General features: G+C 34.6%; 1 long non-coding RNA gene across 1 annotated transcript in view; it reads left to right on the forward strand.

Moving 5' to 3' along the window:
* The first annotated feature begins 513 nt into the window (after nt 1-513).
* LOC143696125 (uncharacterized) overlaps nt 514-23,669 on the forward strand; it is a 29,041-nt gene continuing 5,885 nt past the window's right edge. The window contains exons 1-2 of the long non-coding RNA XR_013185534.1: nt 514-595; nt 815-905. This is a non-coding gene — a long non-coding RNA (uncharacterized LOC143696125). The remainder of the gene's footprint in view (nt 596-814; nt 906-23,669) is intronic.

A 23,669-nucleotide genomic window follows, 5' to 3' on the forward strand; every position in this document is an offset into this window, starting at 1 on the left:
CTCTCCATACTCACTGCTTTCCCTCTGTACTACTGCTCAGCTCTTTGCATTTTCTATTCATATGAACTGCAGTTAGGGAAATTCTGCACTAGGTAGTCAATTTATTTCTCAATTTTTAATGGAGCAAATATACCTAATTAATTTAAAAAGCTCTCAGATCAATTACAAACCAATGGATGAAAAACATTAATCTGATTCTGCAGCAGTACTGGAAGTGTTTGAAAACTGCCAGCAAATATCCTCTGTTATTGTACCAGAATTTTATGGTGAGGAGCATAGTCAAATGTACATGATTCAAAGTCTGCATGAAATCAACAAGAACTTGCAAGATCATCTAGAAAGAGAAATATTCTAAAGGAAAATAATTATGTGAAATGAAAAAAAAAACCCTACAAACTGCCTGAAAGAACTGGAAATTAATTTCTTGGATCTTTTCATAACTTTTCTCCAGACTAGATGACCGCCTGTTACCTTAACCTATGTTTCATTTTTCAGGTTCATTTCAGCTTTAATGATCCCTTTTTAAACCTTCTTATAGAAAATCTATTTTTGGAGTATTAAGAACCACCTACTTCAATTGTTCTGTGGGATGAAGGTAAACATTTTGAAGGCTTCTTTTGCTCCATTTTGTAATTTATGCTTTCCTCTGATTCTCACATTTCTGCTTACTGTTGTTTTGCTTAACCTTGTCCTTTTTCAAGCCTTAAACCTGGCTCTATCCAAACACTGATTTCCTGAGCTCCTTTATTCCTTCCTCCATCACATCCCTTCCTCAGCTCTGGCCTCAAGCATCTTTCCCATCATCTCTTTTCAGATCACTTCAATTCAGCTTCATTCTCTGGATCTACAGGATTTTCCTGTCAGAGCTGAGAATGCATGATCCAACTGTAACTAAGTGTGGTAAGGTAATGCTATGCTTTTTTTCTTCATGAACTATATAAATTACAATTGATGACCCAAACTTCTGCTCCATAATTTTAGATCTGTCTGAAAGAACTCCAGCTCTACATGAAACAGCAATCTGCCATGTGTTTCATACTCTAAGTATCCCAGATCATGAAATTTCATATCTTTGGTCTGTCTGCACAGCAGCTGGAGGATTTGGTGATTGCAACAACACAGTGATACACCTGAGTTAGCTTTACACTAGGTACTGCAAATATCAATAGCAAAAGCATGGACTTCAACACGTGAAGGTAAAAGTCCACAAGAAATCTGTTTATATTTCCTTAAGGGACTGAGTCATGCCATCTCTTCTGAGCAATTAGAGACCAAACTAGCTAGATTGAAGACAGAGAAGGTAGCTGTTTAAATTTTGCCTCAGAGTCCCAAAGTGGTCATAGCCTAGGAAAGAATTATATGTTGTTATTAAATCAAAGTCATAGTTAATAAACATGAGTGTTTCATTATGACAGTAAAAAATACACTGAAAAAAAATAAATAGATTCCAAGATGCTAAGTAGATGCATCTAAGGTCACATAAAACTAAATTATATTCTATTATTGGAAAAATACTATGTGATCATTAATGAATATTAATTAGTCATTAATGAGAATTAATCAGTATTGTAACAAATCCCTGTAAAGAGGCAGAGTTAAGATTACTTGTGGAGGCTTCCTTGCCATTTCCTAACACAGATTCTTAACTATATAACTTTAAGGTTTTCTAGAAGCAGAGGCTAGGGGAATCTTTCTTTCCTTTTCACATTCTTTTTCTTTTCCTTTTGACATTCTTTTTTCTTTTCTTTTCTTTTCTTTTCTTTTCTTTTCTTTTCTTTTCTTTTCTTTTCTTTTCTTTTCTTTTCTTTTCTTTTCTTTTCTTTTCTTTCCTTGGTTAGAAATTGCATCCAGGTATGAAAATCCTACACTTAAAAAGAATTCTCAGCTTGTTTATACAGGGAAAGACAAAGCACACTCTAAAACCAGATTATTTTGTTTTTTTCCAGCACTTCCAGTGCTTCATACCACAAATAAATCAGGAAGGGTTTTGTTCTCCCACACACAGTGAAATCTGAAATCCCAGTGCTTCAGTACTCATTACCAAAGAAAATCAGAGAAATATGATAAACAATATTATCTTTTACACTAAGGAAATGAGTTGAATTTTTTTTAGTGATGACAGTGTTTGGCATTTCTATACATAACATAAAAAATATATTATTCAAAGACACTGAATATTTATTTGAAATTATAGGACAAAAACTGTAGGTTTATTGGCAGAGTAGTATTTGTTTCCCTAGTCATGTGCTGACATTGACAATCATTGATGGTTCTTAGTTTCTGTTAGTTTAGGACTTGGTTCTATGATGTTGAACACTTCTGTCATTAAAGTGAGGAAAACAAAAGGACAGCAGTTTACAAAAGCATTCAGATGTCAATGATTAATCAGCATTTCCAGTAAAATTTATAATAACTCTAAACTTCAGGCATTATACAGAGTCATAGACTCATAGAATCATGGAATAGTTTGGTTTGGAAGGGACACCTAAAGTTTATCAACTCCAACCTCTCATCCATGAGTAGCAACATCTTCAACTAGATCAGATTGCTCAGAACCCCATCCAATCTGATTTGACCATTTCCAGGAATGGGACATAGATCATCTTTCCAAGGAACCTGTTCCACTCTTTCAGCAACCTCATTGCAAAAAGTCTTGTCCTCCTACCAAGTTTGAACAGTGTCAAGACATGCTGTGTGTAAAGGACTGTTTTGCAGTCTTCATTTCACTGGTTTCCCAAAGGCTTCTAATGGGAACCATACTTCACATGTCCTTGTCCATAAATGAAGCAAATCACGTATGTGTAAATATAATCCTCCACCACTTACTTAGTGATGGAGCCTGGCAAGGGGTTTTTCAGGTCGCTGTTTTTTTCCACACTGTGTTCACATATTACCCTGTTTAATAACCAAAGGTCATCAAATGTAAGGAAAGAGCATTATCCCAACACTGTTGTACAAAACAAGCATTTCTCAAGCCATATTCCAGCTCTTGAAACCATTGCTATCTGGGGAATTTTATGCACTTCAGCAATTCAAAATTTCATTGAGATTAATCCTTTGCTATTATAGCAAAATTTTCAAGAATTGCTTCCAATCACAGCTCTTTAACCTGACTTTGCATATCTACCAAACTCCTGAGAACATTTAACTCTGATTAATGGTAGCAAATCAACGCTTGAGATGTTTCATATTTTAACCCCAGAATAATATGAAGAAAAGGATATGGAACACCTCTAGTGTCCTCACAAACCAACAACAAAAGGCATCATCTCCACTAAGAGACACATCCAGGGAACATTCTCAGCTATTATTTATACAAGTTTCTGATTAAACAGGCAAAAAAATGCAATAGTAGAAAGGTTGTCTGTGTTTATTAAAAATCAGGTTTCCTGTTAGGCTATTAATTAATTTCTTCTGCATTTCTAAACAGCTATTACATTGCAATAAATTTCAAAGGCCCTTAACTGGACTGAGTGTCAACCATTTTTAAAAACACAAAACTGAGCTATTAGATCCTCTTTAAGATCCCTCCTAAACACCCAGTCCTAAGCTCAAAATTTTTCATATTCACTGAATCTGGAATGCATGGATAAAATATTTAATCTCTTTGAAAAAATATTAATATGAAATTAAGATTTCCTTAGCGATAGGCTACCCAAACTTCATTCCTTGAAGAAACAATGAGTGCAATTCTACCTAGCTAGAGGGTGGCTGCTTGCTAAATGAGTGTAATAGATGCCTTTGCAACAGTGACATACTGGTAAGAAATATTTGGTATTTTTAGCACATGATTTCTTGGCTGCATTCATCTGTAATGGTGGTGACCAGCTGTCTTGGGTGCGTTGGTGTTGAGCCTTCAATCAAATTTTAAAAATAAAGATGATAGCAGACACTGATTAGAAAAAAGAAAAGGAGCATGAACAGAGTTTCTCCAGCAACATCACTGGATTATGTGATGCTTCACCAAGTGGAGTAATTGCACTCACTCTTCACATGCCCACATTCCTGAAGATGAATGTTTTAAACACATCATGGGGAAGACAGATGGCAGAGGATCTGGTTGGTGGTGTTATTTAACTTATCTAAAAGTTTGGGCTTTTTTTTTTTTACAAGTTTATCTTTGTCAAGCAATTAAATTAGAGTGTGCATCATACAGCACTTGGTAAAATGGATTTCATCCCTAGAGTATAAATCTATGCAGCTATGTATTGATATATTTGAAATTTTTACAAAAGACTAGATACACCATTTTGCTAGTCACCTATAGAATTTCACAGGGGTTTTTTAGACCCTGCACTTACAATTACAGAAGTTCCTCACACACTTAAATGCATTGCTTTCCTTATGCTAAATATAGCATTCACTGTAGTGACTCATAATTACTTTAAGGTCTTTAATGTGGTTAGTTCTATCTTTTGTCCCTGCAGAAAATATGAACAAGTCTGCAGGGGGAGAAAGGAATGTAAAAGAAAATGTTTTATAATTTACTTTATTTAAAAAGATAAATAATATATTTCTATTAAAAATACCAATTTAATTTTAATTAATAATAATATAATATCTATTAAAAATTCCAATATTTTAATTAATATTAATTTTAATGTGTGGTTTTAATTTTGTTTATTTCAATCTACTAATCACAGAAATACATGGACTGGAGTAACAACTCCCTTCTTGACAAGCTGGGCATTTAATACAGAGTATGAAATTTGTCTTTCTTCACCTATGATGGTTCTTTGTCCCCTCAGAAGACACTTTCTCTTAATTTCATATTTGGTTTTCCATAGATTTTTTCATTTTAATTAATTTGTGAATAAAATCAGTCATAAATATGTTTATATATACACATTAGTAGTTTTTCTTGTGTCAATGGGCATTATGTAGGTATTTATCTGCAGGTGCCTGGTGTGTGCATATCAACATAGCTGAACATGTATAGTGCTGTGCATGCTGTGTTTCTTCAAATGTTATTCATAAAGATGTTTTTTCCTCACCGATATACAAGATATTCTATTTTCCTTTCTCTTTGGCAGATCCATATAGCTAAAATTGGATAGCTTCAGAGAACCTGATACTTTTTGCTATATTGGCCAGCAAAGTTCCCAAACTAATACCTAATCAAAGTTCAAGCTATTGTACAGTGTTTATTTACATGTGAGACTGTAGACTAAACATACTTAATACTTCTTAGAGATTCATTAAAGTTGTGAATTCAGTAAATTCAGACATTACCTTCTCAAAAACATCTTTGATTTGAATTTCTTAAATTCTCAATTTTGCATTTTAGTCCCAGTGTGATGCAGGCTCCTAAAATTTACTTGTACTCAAATTCCAACACTTAACATTGTCACAAACACTCTGGCAAGCATTTAAGTAGACTGATCCCTTTAAATTTCAATTTTAAAACATGCTTAGGTTCTGAGATCTGTATCTCTGTAACATGTTCAAAGACTTTACCATGCTACTGAGCAAGATGATTCAAATCCTGATTTCCAGATAAGACTATGAAGGATTTGTGAACAAGTTTGCCTGTGCCTAGTCTCTAGTCATGTAGATTTGCTCACCATGTGCCTAATGTAGAATGAGAGTGTTCAAGCCAATGACTTGCTAATGCAAAATTCTTCTGTAGTAGTGAGGGCAAGGCCTGGATTCCCCCCACTCAGGCAAGGTTCTCTTGCAGGTGCAGTGCTCGTGCTGCTTCTGGCTAGCACACCTTCTGTCTGAATCTTACATCATTTACACATTGACTGAAACAGAAGAGTCAAGCAGTGTAGCACAGTCCAGAACTAAATTTATTTTGGTGTTTAGCATATGCATCTGCATAACTTTAAGGTATCATTTGAAACCCCTCAGAATGAAGAAAAATTAGAACTCATCTCTGCTACCTCCTTTGGTCAACAATCTAGACCCTGTATTAGTATGCAAGAGGAAGGCAAAACCTTATTTTTGGCTTAATTTGAAGACAGAAACAGTACTAGTCTGAAAAGAGAAAAACTAGTGCTGAAGGTCATGAAGTTTATCCATATAGCTTACACAAGTATCTATAGATAGATACCAAAGGCTGAGAAAAAGAAAACTTCTTAGACATGTATTTTTCTTTAGTTTTACTTTTTAAACTTAATCATCTCATTAATTGTCAACCTTCTCAGGGCACTGCTGTCACAATTCCATAAACTGAACAGTCTCACTGTAGCTAATCTGCCCAAATAATTTAAGTTTCTGTATTTAACTTTTAACTTTTAACTCTTGGGTACCATGGTAGTGATAAAGTGCTGTTCCAGTTGCATGCCATGACATAGAGAGCATTGAAACAATTCTCTGTTGATAGCTGATAATAGAACATATTTCAACAAAACATCATTACTTTCTATTTCATCAGAATCTATATGAGAAAAACTTGCTTACACCTGCTTGTTTCATCATTTACCTTTGTCTTTGCAATTATCTATCGCAATTGAAAAAATCATTATAAAGTAATTCTGAAATTTTCTTTGGTTCATTGTCAAAAAAGCAGTACATATTTCCTCTATTTTGTTCACTTTAACTCCCACTGGGCTTTACACTGATAATGGCTTTGCCCAGTAGTGCCTAAAAACTGCAAAGAGAGCAATCCATGCATTATATGTTTTTAAAAGGCTAAAATCTTTTCATCAGCAAATGAAAATAAAGGGCAAAAGAGAGAGAGAGAGAGAGGATAGAAAGTGGCAAACAATTAAGCAGATTATGATTTAACAGGAAGATTTAGAAGACCAGATCATTTTTATATGAGATTCAATGGAAGGATCTGAATTCCTTCTGAAAACATGAGATTGTTTCAAAAATAGTCCCTGCTAGTCATCTGACCTCACAAAGCATGGTACAGGGACTGGGATAAGGTGATGGAAAAAGCCTTTATTCTCTATTTTGAAAGCTGTTCAGAACATGGTGATTTTTTCTTAAAAGCTCTTAGATACTATGACAAAGTTTCTTATTAAGAGATTATAATTTGGACCACCTAATTTGATATTTCTAATCTTACAATTCTTTTGTTAAAATGGAAAGAATTTGTTTTGTGAATGGAACATTAAAACGAGTTAGACATTTTATGTTTGACAACTACTTTGTAAACAGATGCAGAGAAAATTACTGAAAATCTATCAAGACTATTTCTTGCATTTCTTTTTATGTTGTTTGAATATACAAACTTCCAAAAGAACCACAGAAACACTCAGCTCGGCCTGATATGTTTGACTTTGGAAATTGTGGCAAGATATAGTAGGTTTCATTGGGAAGCTGTGATATTCTTCTTGAGTTACTAAATTTCTATATCAAAACCTTCAAGCCCTGAAGTTTTAAGCTTTAAATTATTCATTGTTATTTAAAGAGAATGTTGTAGCTGTTTTGAGAGTGACTCTTACCTACCTGAGATTTAATGAAAGGAGAAATGACTCACTTGCAGAGAGGAGGAAATATTTCAGTGTCAAGTTGTTATCATCTTTTCAACATCATTTATTTTGATCTTAAATTTTAAACAGTAAGTAGCTGCAAAAAATGAATAAATGGGTGGGAAGCGAGGTGAGCTGTTCAAAAGTGCATGAGAAAGTTACTTGAAAACCTTACACTTATTGCATCAAGAGAAAATTGGGTATTTATTGTATCAAGACAAATGGAGAGCACCTAATAAATTAGTGGTCAAATTGTAGAAAGAATTTTAAGGCTCAATTTATTTATTTATTTTATTTTATTTTCTGACTGAAAAAGAAGCACATTTTGTTCTCATTCTAAAAGTATTTCTTGTTTGTAAAAAATTGATGCATAAATTTCTCTGGGATTAAAATTGAAAAACAAAAGAATCTTCTGAACTCTAAAAATTAGTCATACCTATCTGAAGAGCATAATTTTCTCAGCAGTGGGTCACAGAAGCACAGAATTTGGCTGGAATTTCATTCATGCATTTCTTCCAGGAAAGCTGAATTATTCTTTCTAAAACAACTATTTCATGAACATCTTACATACATGCACTGGGATTTTTTTTTTTTTTTTAGGTAGTTACATTAAATATCAAGGTGCATAAATGCAAAGAAGTTGCCTGACATTCCTGAATTGCATGAAATTGCCTGACTTGGTTATTTCAAAACAGAAGGAAGGAGTGAACGTTTTGTCTTTTGTATGAGGCAAACATGGAAGTATGTGTTTATAAGGAAGGCCAAACCACATCAGCATGTGTGATAGTGCAGTCTAAACTCTTTCCATAAGATAGAACCTTCAGCTTTTAGAGACACACACTATGCAGGATGCAATAATGGCGTAAAATCTGAAGGTCCATAGTGCAAGATGATAAATTAAAAACATAAATGGAAGTTTACTGTGTTCTTATAGACACTCTTTCATGGGAGAAAACTAGTGAAGTTCATGTTCTCATTTTAAACAGAGTTTCCATTATGATACTGAGAAATACTTATCTGTTTCTGAGAGTTCAAATCACCAGTGTAATTTGCCAGATCTGCAAAATATCTTGTGGTAAAAATTCTTAATGCTGATCTCTCAACAAAATCTAGGTCAATTTCAAATAAGCAAATCTTAAGAGAAATGAACCAATTAACGTTGGTAACAATTAGTGTACTCTGTAATAATTGACATATATGAGAATCTCCTTAAAAATGATTCTGTCTTGGAAGTTGAGAATTTTTTCTCTGTAAGATACCAACAAACACACAGGGGGATACTTGTGAAAGGTACTGGTAATTTCTTTGCAATGGAAAGGAATTAATCAAAACCAACAATTTACTTTATTGGATGTTCATTTTCACACAAAATGAAATAATTTATCCCATTATCCCGATTAAAAAAAGTGAAATGCGCTCTAGAAAATTTAAGATTTAGTATTATATTAGATTTATTTTATTAAGACCTTGTTGTTCTAGAGATCAAATTTTGCCTCATCCATCTACTTAAACATCTGATTTCTTTGCACTTCTGATATTCTCACAGTTATGAAGCTGTTGGCAGCTTAGACAATACACAATGTGCAAGTGATTTCTGATATGGAGCAGAACAGCAGAAGTATAGAACCCAGTAGTTGAGGACCCACCAGACTGTGACTTCATTGCAAGAAGCTCCAATTCTTATTGTGAATATTTGATGATTTTTACCATTTCAAACAATCACTGAATTCTATCTGGGTTGTTCCTCCTTGCTCATCATTGTTCTATTTCTTTTTCCTGTCATCAAAAGCACATGCACACACACACACGCACACACACACAAAACCCATTACAAAAGGGGTAGTCATCAGTTAGGATTTCTTTCCCAGTTCAGTGAGACCAGGTCTACTAAGTTAGATGGGTTTCATCCATTAGTGTTCTTGCTGGTCTTATTCATGCATGTATTTTTAATGTAAAGTCTAAAATTGATATGTACATCAGGAAGGGATAATGATTCCATTTTTTGATACTAATACAGCACATGTCTATTGATGCAGTAAATGTACAGTTAAAGATATTTTGTGATAGAAGTATATTTGAAGCTTTTGACCTGCTGTACTCAAGGTCTATTGTTAGACAAAATTTCTTTCTCTTTACTATAAAAGGAAGCTGGGAAATAAGCCTGTCATTTTGGCCTTCATTATTTCCAACTGCTTAAGCAAGTCCAGTCACATAACAGGAATGTAAATCCTAGGAAAAGAATGAAGTGGTAGTAATTAATGAGCTTGAAGTTTCTTTCACTCAGAAAAAAATGCAGTCATCAGTAGGGACTATATTCCCTTACACTGCTTGTCTGAATAGTTGTATTTTAAATATTTAACATATATTTGACCTATTGGTTTTCAGTATGAACTCAAAAAAAGTAGCTTTTTTTTTGGCATTAGGAATGCACTGGAGAATCTCTTGGCAGAGAAGCTGGCAGCCATGGATGACATACTAACCAAATTAAAGGCCAATATTGAATCAATGCATTTGTTAAATCAACACAAAAAATACTGAGAAGGAGAGCAGAGACCAGAGAGTCTGTTAGTAAAAGCAGATAGTCACAATCTATTTACATGACTATATTAGAAAAATATTAAATATTTGTGAATATATATGAGTAAAAAATGGTATGTTTTGAGTCAAAAGGCAGAGTCTGATGTTGATGTAATTTTTCTATTCCCTGGAAATGGTTCACAAAAGAATCAAAAGAAATAACAAAGAATGTATGACTTAACTACAAAGTACTCTTTGTATTTTGCCATAGCAATGAATTTCAAGTACTGCAGCAAGCCCCACAGTGAAAGTTATCATTTCTTCTTACAAACTTTTAAATACCATATTCCCAGCTGTTGGGATCAAAAGAATATCTTGCATTTCTAATCTTAATATTTTATATTTAAAAACACATTGATTCCCCTTAGACTACTTAAATGAATAACAAAGAGTATCTTCTATCATCTCTTACCATTGCAGTCCATGTCAGCTTTAAACATTCAGTAATATAACAGAGCTTTTAGAACAAAATTTGGTAATACACAGGAAAAGAAAAAATATAAAATATAATCCTAGTAAAAACACTTTTTTTTTATATGGAGCCACTATTTTTCTTTGACTAAAAAAAAGATGATAGAAGCAACCACTGATAGTGACTGATCATGAAAAGAAACCCCAGGAGCATAGACACACTATAAAAAGATCTAGGAGGAAGTCATTATGCTGTTGAGGGAATAAGAAATTTAAGTCAGAGTTGTGAAATGTTCTCATTATAGGTCATCTCAGTAATTATCTGACATCTACAGATGGAGTCACTTCTTAATCAAAAGAATGAATCATTACTGATATTGATTCAGACCAAGATGTTTGAAATAATGAGTCCAGTAACTCAAGTATAAATTTTGAGGTAATTTCAGCAACTTCTTAGCAAAAGTTTCAGACTAAATAATAATGAAATATCTTATTATATTGCATAATAACGATAAGAAAATGGCCATAAGAGTGAGAACTAAACTACCCTGTCATAATCTGCATGTTAAGACTTAAACAAAAAAAAGACAAAAAGAGGTCACTGATATTTACTATCCCATGAACACTACAGCTTAATTAGTATCTACAAGAACAGAAGATTCCTTTCTCTTGAGTACAATATCTGTAGCTGGCACTGCTATTAGATTTAAGGATGTGCAAGTATTTCCTTTAGAAATCTTTTTTCAGCTGTTCATCATTTGACTGTGAAAAGCACTTTGAATAGCATGCAATGTCTCAAGAACTATAAAAAGTTCTAAGAATGCACTTAAATATCTAGAATAAAAGTTAAAAAAAAAAAAAAAAAAACAAAACAAAAACCAAAGAGGTAACTGCAATTATTGACAGTGCACATTTTTAGACAAACACTTTATTTCAAAAACCAGCTCCTTGGAAGGTGTTGATTTACTATGGTAAAAGCAGCAATGCCAAAACCATTCCTGAATAGACAGGAAGGGAGAGACAGCTTCTTGTCCCCAGAGACAGTCACTTCAAGGCAGCATTGCATTGTGTTTAGAGGTTGCAGTTGCCCATCATGTCACTGTTCTGTGAATACACAGAAAACTCTTTCTCATCTCTGTGACATGTTTCATGAACCCAGTAATGACATTGGCTGGAATCCATCCTTATCTGGGAGACCAGTCCTCCAAAGCCTGAGATGTAAGTAGGTAGTAGGTCATCAAATTGAGTCCCTCACAAGGGTGCCTATCATTGTCAGTCATCACAGCCAACATGGGAATGATACTCATGAGTCCCCTAAGACTAAGAAGTTCAAGTTATGTTATAAATGATTTCCCACATACGTGGAGGGCCACTCAGGGATAGTTACAAGTGTAATTAGTGCAATTACTCCCTAATATTTGTTTTATTCTACTATCAAGTGTCAATGGATATATTATCCCTTTTTTATTTTCTAAAGCTTTTATTATTATGTAAGTTGCACTCTTATATCACTTAAACTGGCCATAGGCAGATTTAATTTTAGGACTGACTTCTTTATGACATATGGCATTTTGAGTAAGAGGCCAACCTACCTTGGCCTTTACTGAAACTTGTTGCCATTGATTTGATTCATGGTGTTATTGCCAGGCATGTCTGTTCCTTTAGACAAGTGACATTCAATCCTGTGAATCCTAATGCTAGATACTATTTTTCTAGAATCTAGAAAAGTACTCATTCATACAATATGTATAATCTTGGCTAGGTTGCACCATTTTGTAATTAAGGGTGCATTTGCTGTTAACATACATTGATCTTTTCACTACAGTATTTTACCATTAAAAAAAGTCATGTCTTCTTTCAGAAACAATCTTGCTTGAGTAAGTAAACAGCTCTTTTAGTCACAGCGCAGAAGACACACCCACTTCTCCAAACTGCTCTTATTTAAAAGACAACGTACTCTTAAAAAGCTTAGAATGTAACCTCCAATTTTCTAGAGAAAGCCATGTGAAATCTATGGTGAAAGCTACATTGTGATCAACAATCATAATTAACGTGTTAAAATACAAGTTGGACTGTAAGCACCTGTGTACGTTTGTACAATAAAAACATTCTAATATTCAGAAAGATAGCAAAGGAAGTGGTAATGCTGACAAAGAATGTCATATCTGTTGTGTATTTTTATTATCATGTTTAGTCTCTCTGAAGAAGGAAAACCAGGATATTGTTTTCAAGTTAGTTGAGATATTCATGCATGGAATATTTTTAAAATACATCATCCATAAAATATGGCATGAAGCTTGAAATTATAGTGACCTGCTAAATTTGAAAGAATATATGAATTCAAAGCAGAACAGGTTCCTCCTAACTCTGACAGGGAAAAGATATGCTTTGATTTTCTTCTTGAGATCTCAGGAAAGAAAATACATTAACAGTATGGAAAAGAGAGAAGGTTTCAAGGTCACCAAAGCCCTGGTGTGGAAGCAGAGTTGTGCTGCTGCAGTCACATCCCTGCTGGGTGAACTTGGAGGACTAGACTTCTAAGAGCAAGGAATGAGATCCCACCTTGAACAAAGCAGAGGGAGAGGTCATAATGTGAGAGAGGGCAAAGACTAAACCTGCATGGGCAGGCAATGCTGTCAGTCTCACGTCACCCTGCTGCATGAGCATCACTAGTGAAATGTCATTCAGGATGTGATATCTTCAGGATGTGATATCTTCTGCAGCAAATACTGAGGCGCTCATTCAGAAATGTACAGGGGCAGAAATGCAGCCTGACAGAAATGAGAAGTGCCCCAAAGAATCTTAAAAATTCTCCAGTCATATAGTTTTAATCAAGTATGCTTGCAATTTCTACTGTCATGTTGCCTTATAAATCTCTTTCCAGTGTCAGGATCATATGCACTTTAAGGTTCATGTGATCTATGTGGATCTAGCATGCTCAGAGTGCATAAGAAAAAATATGTATATGCAGACAGGACACACAAAAGAGAGTATATGGTGTCTAACCTCTTTGTAGCTCTAGGAAAATCTTTTCTCAATTGAAATTCACAGCCTTGAACTTCCTCCCCTTTGAACATTTTCTTTTCTCCATTTTGTTCATTTGTTTCTTAGAGTATGCAGTCCTATCCTGTAAGCAGAGATTTGAGTTGACATTTGTGTTGGGTATAGCAGTCAGGTGTTTGCAGCAGAGGGGTTCAGGGATGGCCTCTGTGGTAGGAACTCAGGGTTTGTTCTGTGCTGGATTTTCAGCCAGCTCCAATTAACCCACCACAGAGCACAGCCGAACCCCTCAGCTGAGATGGCAGTACCTGTGAGAACACATATTTAAGGAAGAGCAAAAACCCCACAAAGGTACACAAAAGGGGGAAGAAAAAGAGTAAGAAACAGAAGAGGTAAAACCAAAGTGAGAAAAGGAGGAGGAGAAAATGGAATTTAATAGGGGAACAGATATCTACACTACAGACTGTGGAGGACCCAATGCCAGAAGAGGTGTTCATTACTGAACAATTGATCCTGATAGAGATCCCATGATAGAGTACAGGAACAGTGAAAGCAAAGAAGCAGCAGAGATGTTATGGACTGACTGCAACTCCCTATTTCCCACTTCTCTTGTGCCACTTAGTGTAAGATAAGGAGTCTAGAGAAGCTGAGGCTGTGAAAGTGGAAGAAAAGATATGGTTTTCATGTTTGGTTATTGCTTATGATTCTCACTACACAAATTTATTTAAATTGGCAACAAATTAGTTTTCCTCAGATCGTTTGGTTGCCCGTAACAATATTTGGCAAGTTATCTCCCTGTCTTTGTTCCTTTTCATGAGCTTTATTATTATTTTTTTCCCTATTTTCTCCTATCCATTCCTCTGAGAGGAGGAGTAAGAAAGCAGATGTGGGGCAGCCTCTTAGCCAGATTGGTTAAGAGTCCCAGTTAGGCCTCTTATTACATTGTTGGCTTTTTTAATCATATTAAACTAGTCATTTGGACAGACAGAAGAGTGGTGATTTAGGCCTATATTTAAAGTACTTAGTGAAACAAAGAAGAGGTAGATATCTACCCTTTCTTATACGCCATGTCCTCATGACTGCAGCATTGACCTGGGATCAGATTTGTCAAAAAGACAAGCCAGAATCCTATATCACAGCTAGTTTTTTTTTCATGACTAAAGCATTAAGTAAAATGGTCAGTCTTTGCAGCTCCACCTCCTTGATGCCCAAGAGCTAATATAGCCTCTGTTTCACAGCCAAATTCCCTGTTGTGCTTTAACCCCAACCAGCAGCTAAGCACCATATAGCCTCTCTCTCACTGCTCCCCCCAAATATCCCCCTGTGGAGAGGAAGATTGTAAAGAAAAGATAAATCTCATTCATTGAGACAAGAACAAGTTAATAATTTAAATGAAATAATAATAAAATTTTAATAATAAACATAATAATTTTGTCTTTACATAAAATTGAGCATTTATTGTGGTCTTTCACATACCTAGAAAGGGAGAAGTCTAGTTTGAAACCTATTTGAAAATTGAGTACTCTATCTTTAAAATTAACTATTCTTCTGCAAATGTTCCTAGGGTCCTAGCCATTTCATACAGACCCAGAGTGAATAAAATCTCTTTTTGGTTCAGTTCTTCACAATCTGACTTTATGATAAAATACCATAATGATAACAGCAAACTGAAGAATAAGCATCTTCTTATGTCTTCTGACTGTGTTCTCTTGATTGCTTTGTGTATTTTTGTGAGTAATTTTTTGTGAGTAATTTTTTGTGTGTAATGTGACTGTGCATTTGATGCTTTCTTTCCTCTTTAAGAATGACCTCTTCTTTGATGAGTAGTTTCATATATTTGAGGCTTCACAGTACCAGGAAACAGCATGTGAATTACAATGAAATGACACACAAGATAGCACACTTCCAGAATCTGTCTAGAATGAATTTATTTCTAATTCAGTTATTTAATTTCTCAAGGTGTGGGCTCTACAGACATACAAGAAAGGATAATTTATGCCTAAGTTTTCTTGACAAAAGTAGATGGCATTATTCATGTGCTTAAATATAGAAGTTACCCTTGGTACTAAAAGGTTATTGTGATCTTACTTGCTTGTGTAAAGAGGAAAAGAAAAAAGAAAGATAGAATATTCCTTAAATTAGAACATTTGGATTATTTGTCAAAAATTCTTCTTTGTAATGAATGTGTAGTAAATGGTGATAACAGTGTAACTGTGCTGATATTATGGTAAATTCTGATGTAAGACTGTCAGAAGTTATTTCTGCAGCCAGTAACAATCATGCCCAAGGCATTGACCAATATAGTTAAAGAATGTGTAGAAGGTGTAAAATGTATAAAGTGCATCCTTAGGGAAGCAGACCTGTGAGGTTTTTCAGAGTGATATTTCCAGAAGAGATGGCACTGTTTTTGCAAGAAAGTGTTAAGAAATCTCAAGAAAATAACTGTTTTGATTTTAGCAATAAAGCACAAACCTGTGACTTTGTGCAATCATTTTAGTGTGACTGGTGAGAAAAGAATCTAGGAAAAATAGCAAGTATCAGTCTGATATGACAGTCAACACAGTATAGCTTTCTGATTATATTTTTTTCTAGATATAGTTTAGCTATTCATACTAAAATCCTTACTGAAAGGTAATCACATGCATCTGTAGCTCATATACCAGAAAGGTATGTGTCTAAAAAGTGTGAAGATATCTGTGATAATGGTCAGATAGTGTTGCTTAAGTGGTGCTGTGGTTGCCAAACCACTCTTGATCATACAGAAAAAAAAGTGGCAGTCAGAGAAAGACCCAAGTGGCTGGAGAAAAGGGAAAGGTCACACCTATTTTTAAAAAAAGTTCACCCTGGCTGAGCAATAAGTCTGTCTTAGCTCTACAGCTGGGAAGTTCATGAAGCCCTCCTGAAAGTTATGTCAAAATATATGTGAAAGAGAGATGCATAGAGACAGACAACACTGCTGCACCATGGGCACTATGTGCCACAATAATCTGGTGGCCTTCTAATATGGAGTGAGTTCATCTCTGGGAAGATGATGATGGGAAGAGCTGCAGATGCTGTCTATCTGGATTTCTGTAAGTGAATATAAATACAGTCTGGAGACTGAATTCATAGTGAGTAGTCCTGCAGAGATGTACTCGATGATACTGGTGGGTGAAAAATTGGACCTAAGCTGATGATGTGCTCTTGCCACCCAGAAAACCAAACATATTCTGGGCTGCACCAAAAAGAAGCCGTGGCCAGCAGGCTGATAGAGGTGATTCTTCCATCTCTCATGAGACCCCACCTGGAGTATTGCATCAAAGTCTGGGGCCTGCAATGAAAGAAAGGCGTGGATCTGTTAGAGGGGGTCCTGATGGAGTTGATGAAAATGATCAGGGGACTGAAACACCTCTGCTGTGAAGACAGGCTGAGAGAGTTGGGGTTGTTTAACCTGGAGAACAGAAGGCTCCAGGGACACCTTATTGTGACCTTCCAATTTGTAAAGAGGGCTTATAAGTAAGCCAGAGGGAGATTTTATACTAGGGCCTGTAGTGACGGAACAAGGAGCCATGATTTTATACTGAAAGAGGTCAGGTTTAGTTGGACATAAGCAAAAAGGTTTTTCTGATGAGGTAAGGCAAAACTAGAACAGGTTCTCCTGACAAAAGAATTTATCAATGCATTAAAATCAGGAGCGTTAGGAGTCTGAGCAACCTGATCTAGTGAAAGATGTCCCTTCCTACAGCAGAGGGATTGGACTAGTCAGATATCTTTAAGGTTCCCTCTCACCCCATTCTATGATTGCCTGATTTTATAAACCCATGCCTCTTAGGTTATTCAATTGCCAGAAAATTTTCAAAAATTCTCCTGGAAATCTGAGACTGTGGTTGTTTTTATGTGATATGCAACCAGACAGTTCAGTCTTTGATAAAGAGACTTGTGGATTCCCTGGAGCTATGTTATTTCTGTCCAAAAGGCATTGAAGCAATGATGAACCTTGGAAGCACCAATGTTTTCAGAAGTCATTGTTCTATTTACATATAAAGACTTAGTGTTTAGGGTGAGTTATGGTATCCAAAAATTTGATTATATTATTTGATGATACCTCAGCCAGAATTTGAGAGGGAGGGGAATTCAGAGAGCAGGATTCCTCACATTTTGGCAGTGACCTTACTGAAACCACTTCAACAGAAAGGTGTGTCAGATATAGGAGCAGTAGTAAAACCAAACTAATAATCCATTATGATAGCTTAATAAAAAGCTTGATCATTTTGACCTATCTAGTTTTTGGAAGAACTCAAGGTGAAGTCCAGCATCGCTGTCAAAATGGTATTTGCTCATCTGTACCTTCCTTATATTCACTTTGCAAGTATTGGAGTTTTTTTTAAATGTACTTTTAACTTCATTTTGCCTTGTGTAACAGTAGGGGTATATGCAATAATTTTAGAAATATTTTTAAAGTATAAATATTAGTGTTTAAAATAAAATAAAATAGCGATTAGCTAATACATCATAAATCCACAAACTATTATGTTGTCTCTTCTTCATAGCCATTTAATTTTGCATGCACATAACCAATGTTTTACTAACAGTACCAAGGGTTCCATATGTAAGACATTATTCACAGTATGTTTCCTGTTATTTTGCATACCATTATTCTTGGTGAAAATAGTGTTTTGGCCTCAGGAGAAATATTGCAATTGAATGCACAGCAATATGTTTTTGGTATGGGGCCATGGTACTGCGACTTAATTTTTTTTCTTTCCTTTAAAAAATCTCAGCAGTCAAGACAACACAGCCAGGATACAAAAATGTATAGAGGTGTTAAAAAGGACATATTTTCAATGTTTATTTGCAAGTAAAATGTGTTAAGTGAAATGAGAGAAGTAACTGCCCTTTTCTGACCAGCATGGTTACATGGACATTCTATAAATGTTTCTGGAAATGGGATTACATAGCTTTAATATAAGTATTTATTTTTGGAAATACGTGGGCTGAGCTAAAAATTATTGTTATTAAGTTGATTGAAATGTTGAGGATTAGCACAACGAATAAAAATTAAACTAGTTTAAACTATATGCTATATTTTTTGCCAACAGATTATGTCATGACATTGCAAAGGTGTGATTCATCATATTCTATTTCAGTTTTCTCATGTAGCAAAATGAATCATAATTATCACTAATGACAATGTTAAATCTAGCAATTTGAGTGACTGCTAATAGAAAGTATCCAATCCACAGAAATCTATACCATTACCTATTAAAGATTATATATACTAGGCTGATCTAGAATATGATCAAACAAGCAAAGTTTCACATTAAATTGAACCAGAAAAAAAGTGTCATTAAGTCTTAAGAAAAGAAAATTTAAAAATTTAATTCCTCAACATGCAATATTGCCATTGTAAGAGTTCAGAATATATTCTGTGAAACACTGAGTGTCCCAATTCATATAAAATCTGAATCTCCAAGCATTCTCATCCTCAGAATTTAAGCACATCACCATGTTGTTACTTCCTTTTTGGAAGCCATGCTCTTTCAGATAATTTCCAATTATTCACCTATGTTAATATTCAGTCTGAATAGAATGCAAATGCTTACCAGTCATATACCAATCATATATGATTCAACTGCCATTCTGCTAAGTATACTAAACAAGGTTTTCATTGTCTTTCATGCCACTAGCAAATGACCAAACATCTTTTGTTAAGGCAGCTTGAGTTTGCTGAGTCATTTAATCATGAGATCCTGCTTGGATGGAATGACAGATAGTAACTGTTTCATAATTATGGACTGTGAGACGAGGTCAACTCTTCACTAGAAAATATGCCAAAACCAGCACTAATTGTATGTAGATCTCAGATAACCATTTGACATGAAAAAAAGATTGTGTGCAATTGGTTTGGAAGCATGAGCTCTTACCTCCTGCTACCAATCTTTAAAACCAAACAATTCCTTTCTTCTGTAGTTTCTTCAATAAAATGCTGCATTTATTTTGCCTTTGATGTGGAAAAGATCACTATGTTATTTCACCCCAAAATCTACATATTGGACTTTAGACCATTTTCAAATTGGCTACAGAGCTTATGTATGACACCCTTGACTAAACATATCCATCTAGTAAAGTCACTTCATTCAGTGATTGTGATGTTTACTGGAGTTTCACAGAAAAGATTGGAAACTGCAATGGAATAGTAGAACCATGGAATCATTAAGGTTGAAAAAGACTTCCAAAATCCTTGAGTCCAACTTTTAACCCAGCACCACTGTGCTCACCTCTAAATCATATTCCCATGGGCCACATCCACAAATCTTTTTGTATGCTTCCAGGACTGGTGATTCCACTACTTCTCTTGGGCAGCCTGTTTGAAGGCCTGACTAACCTTTCAGTGAAGATGTTTTCCCTAATATTCCATCTAAATCCTTCCTTGTGCAAATTGATGCCATTTCCTCTCATCCCATCACTTTTTTCTAGGGAGAAGAAACCAATGACCAACACATCACTACAAGCTCCTTTCAGGTAGCTGTAGACAGTGATAAGATCCCACTGAATCACCTCTTCTCCAGGCTACCAATCCTGGCTCATTCAGCTGGGGTTAAGGAACAAAACTTGAACCCTGAAGACCACCTAAGAGAATTGCATTCTTTTTCGTATTCTTCCATAGAAATAAGCTGCAACAACAACACGTCCTATATTAGATATATTAGCTATATCCAATATAGATAATTCATGTTTATTTTCAGTGTACATCTTGAGAAAATGAATAACTTGCACAGGCAAAACCACAATTTCAAACCTGAAATCAGTGTCAGCAATCTGAACTGCAGGTAGCTAGTTGTAATCAGGATATATGTCTTGGAGCTCAATACAAAGAGAAGCAAGGGCAGAATGATATCAACTTGCTTGAGACTTTTTCTTCTAATCACAACTTTGTCACACACATCCTGCAATCAAATAACCAAAAAGTTTCCTCAAAGGGCAAAATGGAATTTCTATTGAGAAGGAATGCTGAACAACCAAGGATAAACAAATAAATCAGACTGGATAAAATGTTGGACAACTTTCTGCACAGCTAGAGGAAAGCACAGATTACCGGAAAGTAAAAGCGAATGAATTTAGATGTGAAATATACCGCAGTAATTTAACTTAAACAAAAAATAGGAAATGATTTGGCAAAGGCAGTAAAACCCAGAAGAAAATTTTACTCTGCTTCTTTATTTTTCTTATTTTACTGGTTTTTGGTTTCTAGTTAATCCATTTGGTATTAAGTTCTTAAATTATTGCCTTGTACCTTTTTAATACCAAGGAATAAAAGTATGTTAGGGAGTTTTTTCACATCCCATATCATTCGCCTGAAGTATTTGTACAAGAAGTATCTAAAAAAGCTTTGAAATAACTAAAATGAATCCCATATGGTTTGTTTAAATATACCAAAAGAGAGCTTTTTTTCCCAATCTAAGAGAACATCTGTACTTTATAATAGTTTTGTGTGTGTGATACTTGGCTGTTTTTCATACAAAATTGTTAGTCCAGCATTATATTGTATATTCTTTAAAAGTAGTAGTGCATTTCAAATTATTTTGTTGAAATTAGCCTTAAATTGATGGCTTTCTTTTTGTTCTTTTTATGTTTGTGTTTAATTTTTTCCAATAATTCTTGAAGATCAGTGTGCATTAATAGCTGCAGGGCATAAAGAGTCTAGAGGAAATTAGCTGTCACCCACAGCCAGTGATTCTGTGTTCTTATAAACATAAAGGGCTAAATTGTCTTTTATGTTGACCATGCATGCAGATCATGTCATTTTCATTAAAAATTAGACATCATGCATATATAGTACTATTGTTGATAGAGATGTTTGAATTACAATGGTTTTAAAACAAAGACTAAACTCCTTTTGGTATTTTTCTATTCAAGTTTTGATTTTATTATTGAAATATGTAGCTGCATATGAATTTAAATTTAATATTCAATTATATATTTTTTCATGTATGTACCATACTTCTGCAAATATTTTAGTGCGCTGTGTTCACAGTATGAATTAAGTAATTTATAAACTGATAGAGGCTGGTTTTAATAAACTTTGTATTACATTTATTTACTTTAGGTTTATTTGTTACAGTCTGAGTTTTGGCCTTAAATTGACAGTCAAATGTCAATTAAGAGTTTACTAGTACAGGCATATTAATAAGTTACTGTAATCAGCCATAATTGCCTTAAGCATTCAAGTAAGTGCAATAAGATTATTTTGCTTTTTATCAAATTGTAGTATGATTATATCATTGTCTACACTAGCAGGATGGCACAATGTAATACAGATTTCCTCCAGCTCCGTTGTCTTCTGTTGATATTGTCACTTTATTTTGTGTCATTCCTCCCCTAGTGTTTTCTTTGCCCAGAAGCTGATTACTTTGCTGGTAGTTGGTCCTTTAGAAACATCTTGTCCAAATTATCATCCTCGTTGTCTTGTGTCTGTCTAGAAAACATCTTTTACACCTCAAGGCATTAAAACATGCTTTCACTGATCAAACATTCTTATCATAGCACAAGAAACCTATATTAGTTGGATTAAGAAAAAAAAAAGCAATACCTCACACAGCCCCCAGTACTGACCTTTTTGTTTCTCTGTCCATCTTTCACAATGTAATGTGACTACAGATCTTATTTAAATCTAAGTAAAACTTCAGTTTTTGTAGCAATAGAACTGCTCCAAAATTGCCAGGTCTCAGAAATGATTAAGCCATTCTGTTTCATCCAGAGCTCTGCAATATTCTTGATTACATCCTGCCTTGAGTTTTTGTCAGTCAACACTCAAACAACACAGATATGCATTTATAGAACTATTTTGGGACGACAGAGTGATTTGGAGATTATATGGCAACGCATATACTCACACCATTACATTTATTGTACACTTCTTTCCTAAATTTCACCAGGCATCTGCTTGCTCTTAACACTTTAATAGATTATAGGATAATATTTAATTAAAAATTGTAACGATGCAAATTGTACCATATATATATATACATGTATATACGTGAGTGAACAGCACATCTACCAAGCTAGTTTTCTAAATGTTTTCTGAGGCAAGGGTAGTCTGTTGCTCCACTAGCCCTTTTGGCTTCTAGTTTCCCAGTAGGGTTTAATCAATGTCCATCATCCTTACAAGTGGTAAGTGTCCATCATCCTTGCTTGCAGCTGTTGACTTTTACTCAGTAGCATGGAGGCCACCAGATGACCTAAGTCTCTACCTGACATCCATACTGTATTCTAGAGGCAGAAGTTGACTGACTGACTGACTGTCTTCATCAAAACCAAGTTAGAGAACCTTATTTGGCTCTATCAGTTGCCTTTGCAAAAGCTATTGTACAGGAATTACATATATTTACATATATTTGCATTGGAATGGGATATCTTAACCTAAAATATTTAACATAACAATAAACTAAACCCACCATTTTTGTTCTATAAAGTACTTTTCAAATAAATATTAACTCCTTATGCAGCTAAGGACTGACTTATTCCATAGTTTATACATGGCAGGAGGGCAGCCTGACTGTTAACTTTCTAGTCCTCTGAGGGTAGCATCCTGTTTGAATGTTCATTACTCTGCCTCCTTTTCACACACTTAAGAGCTGTCTTCTGAATGTACAGAAGGGTATGGTTCAGTTTCTTTTACTGTTGTTTATGCCTAGTCAGGAGTTGGAAGAGACTTGAGTACTGATATTTTTTTACTGTGTAGAAAACTATTGAACTCTTGACCTATATCCCACACTTCTTCCTAAGGGAAAGGTGGGTTGGTAGGTGAAAATATTCCTTCAGGTCTGCAAGTAACAAATACTAGTAGCATAAGAGAGTTGTAGCAATTACAAAGTCATTAAAGTACAGACAATATTTTTGTGAGATTCAGATTGAGTTACTAGTGTCTTTTCATGACTAACCTTTGAGATATACAAATTCTGTCATTATAAAATGACCCATTTTCATCAAAGAATCAATCCACAATATGAGACTGATGCAAATAAAGCACCATTTCTGCATTTAGATCTGTTTAATAATGAGTTTTCAAGTTTAAGATCATTTTGATACATTAATAACTTAAATTGTAAAAACAGAAGGGGCACCATCATTCTAATTAAATTAGTATCTAATGAGTGTGCTGAAATCAATTTATATTTGGTAGTTCAGAGAAGAGTGTTAGAAAAAATTTTGATAAGTAATTAGCACAAAAACAGACACCAAATTTTAATTAGCAAAATATTTTGGAGAAATAAATCT

This window comes from Agelaius phoeniceus, chromosome 1 (genome assembly GCF_051311805.1).
Source record: "Agelaius phoeniceus isolate bAgePho1 chromosome 1, bAgePho1.hap1, whole genome shotgun sequence".
Taxonomy (NCBI): domain Eukaryota; kingdom Metazoa; phylum Chordata; class Aves; order Passeriformes; family Icteridae; genus Agelaius; species Agelaius phoeniceus.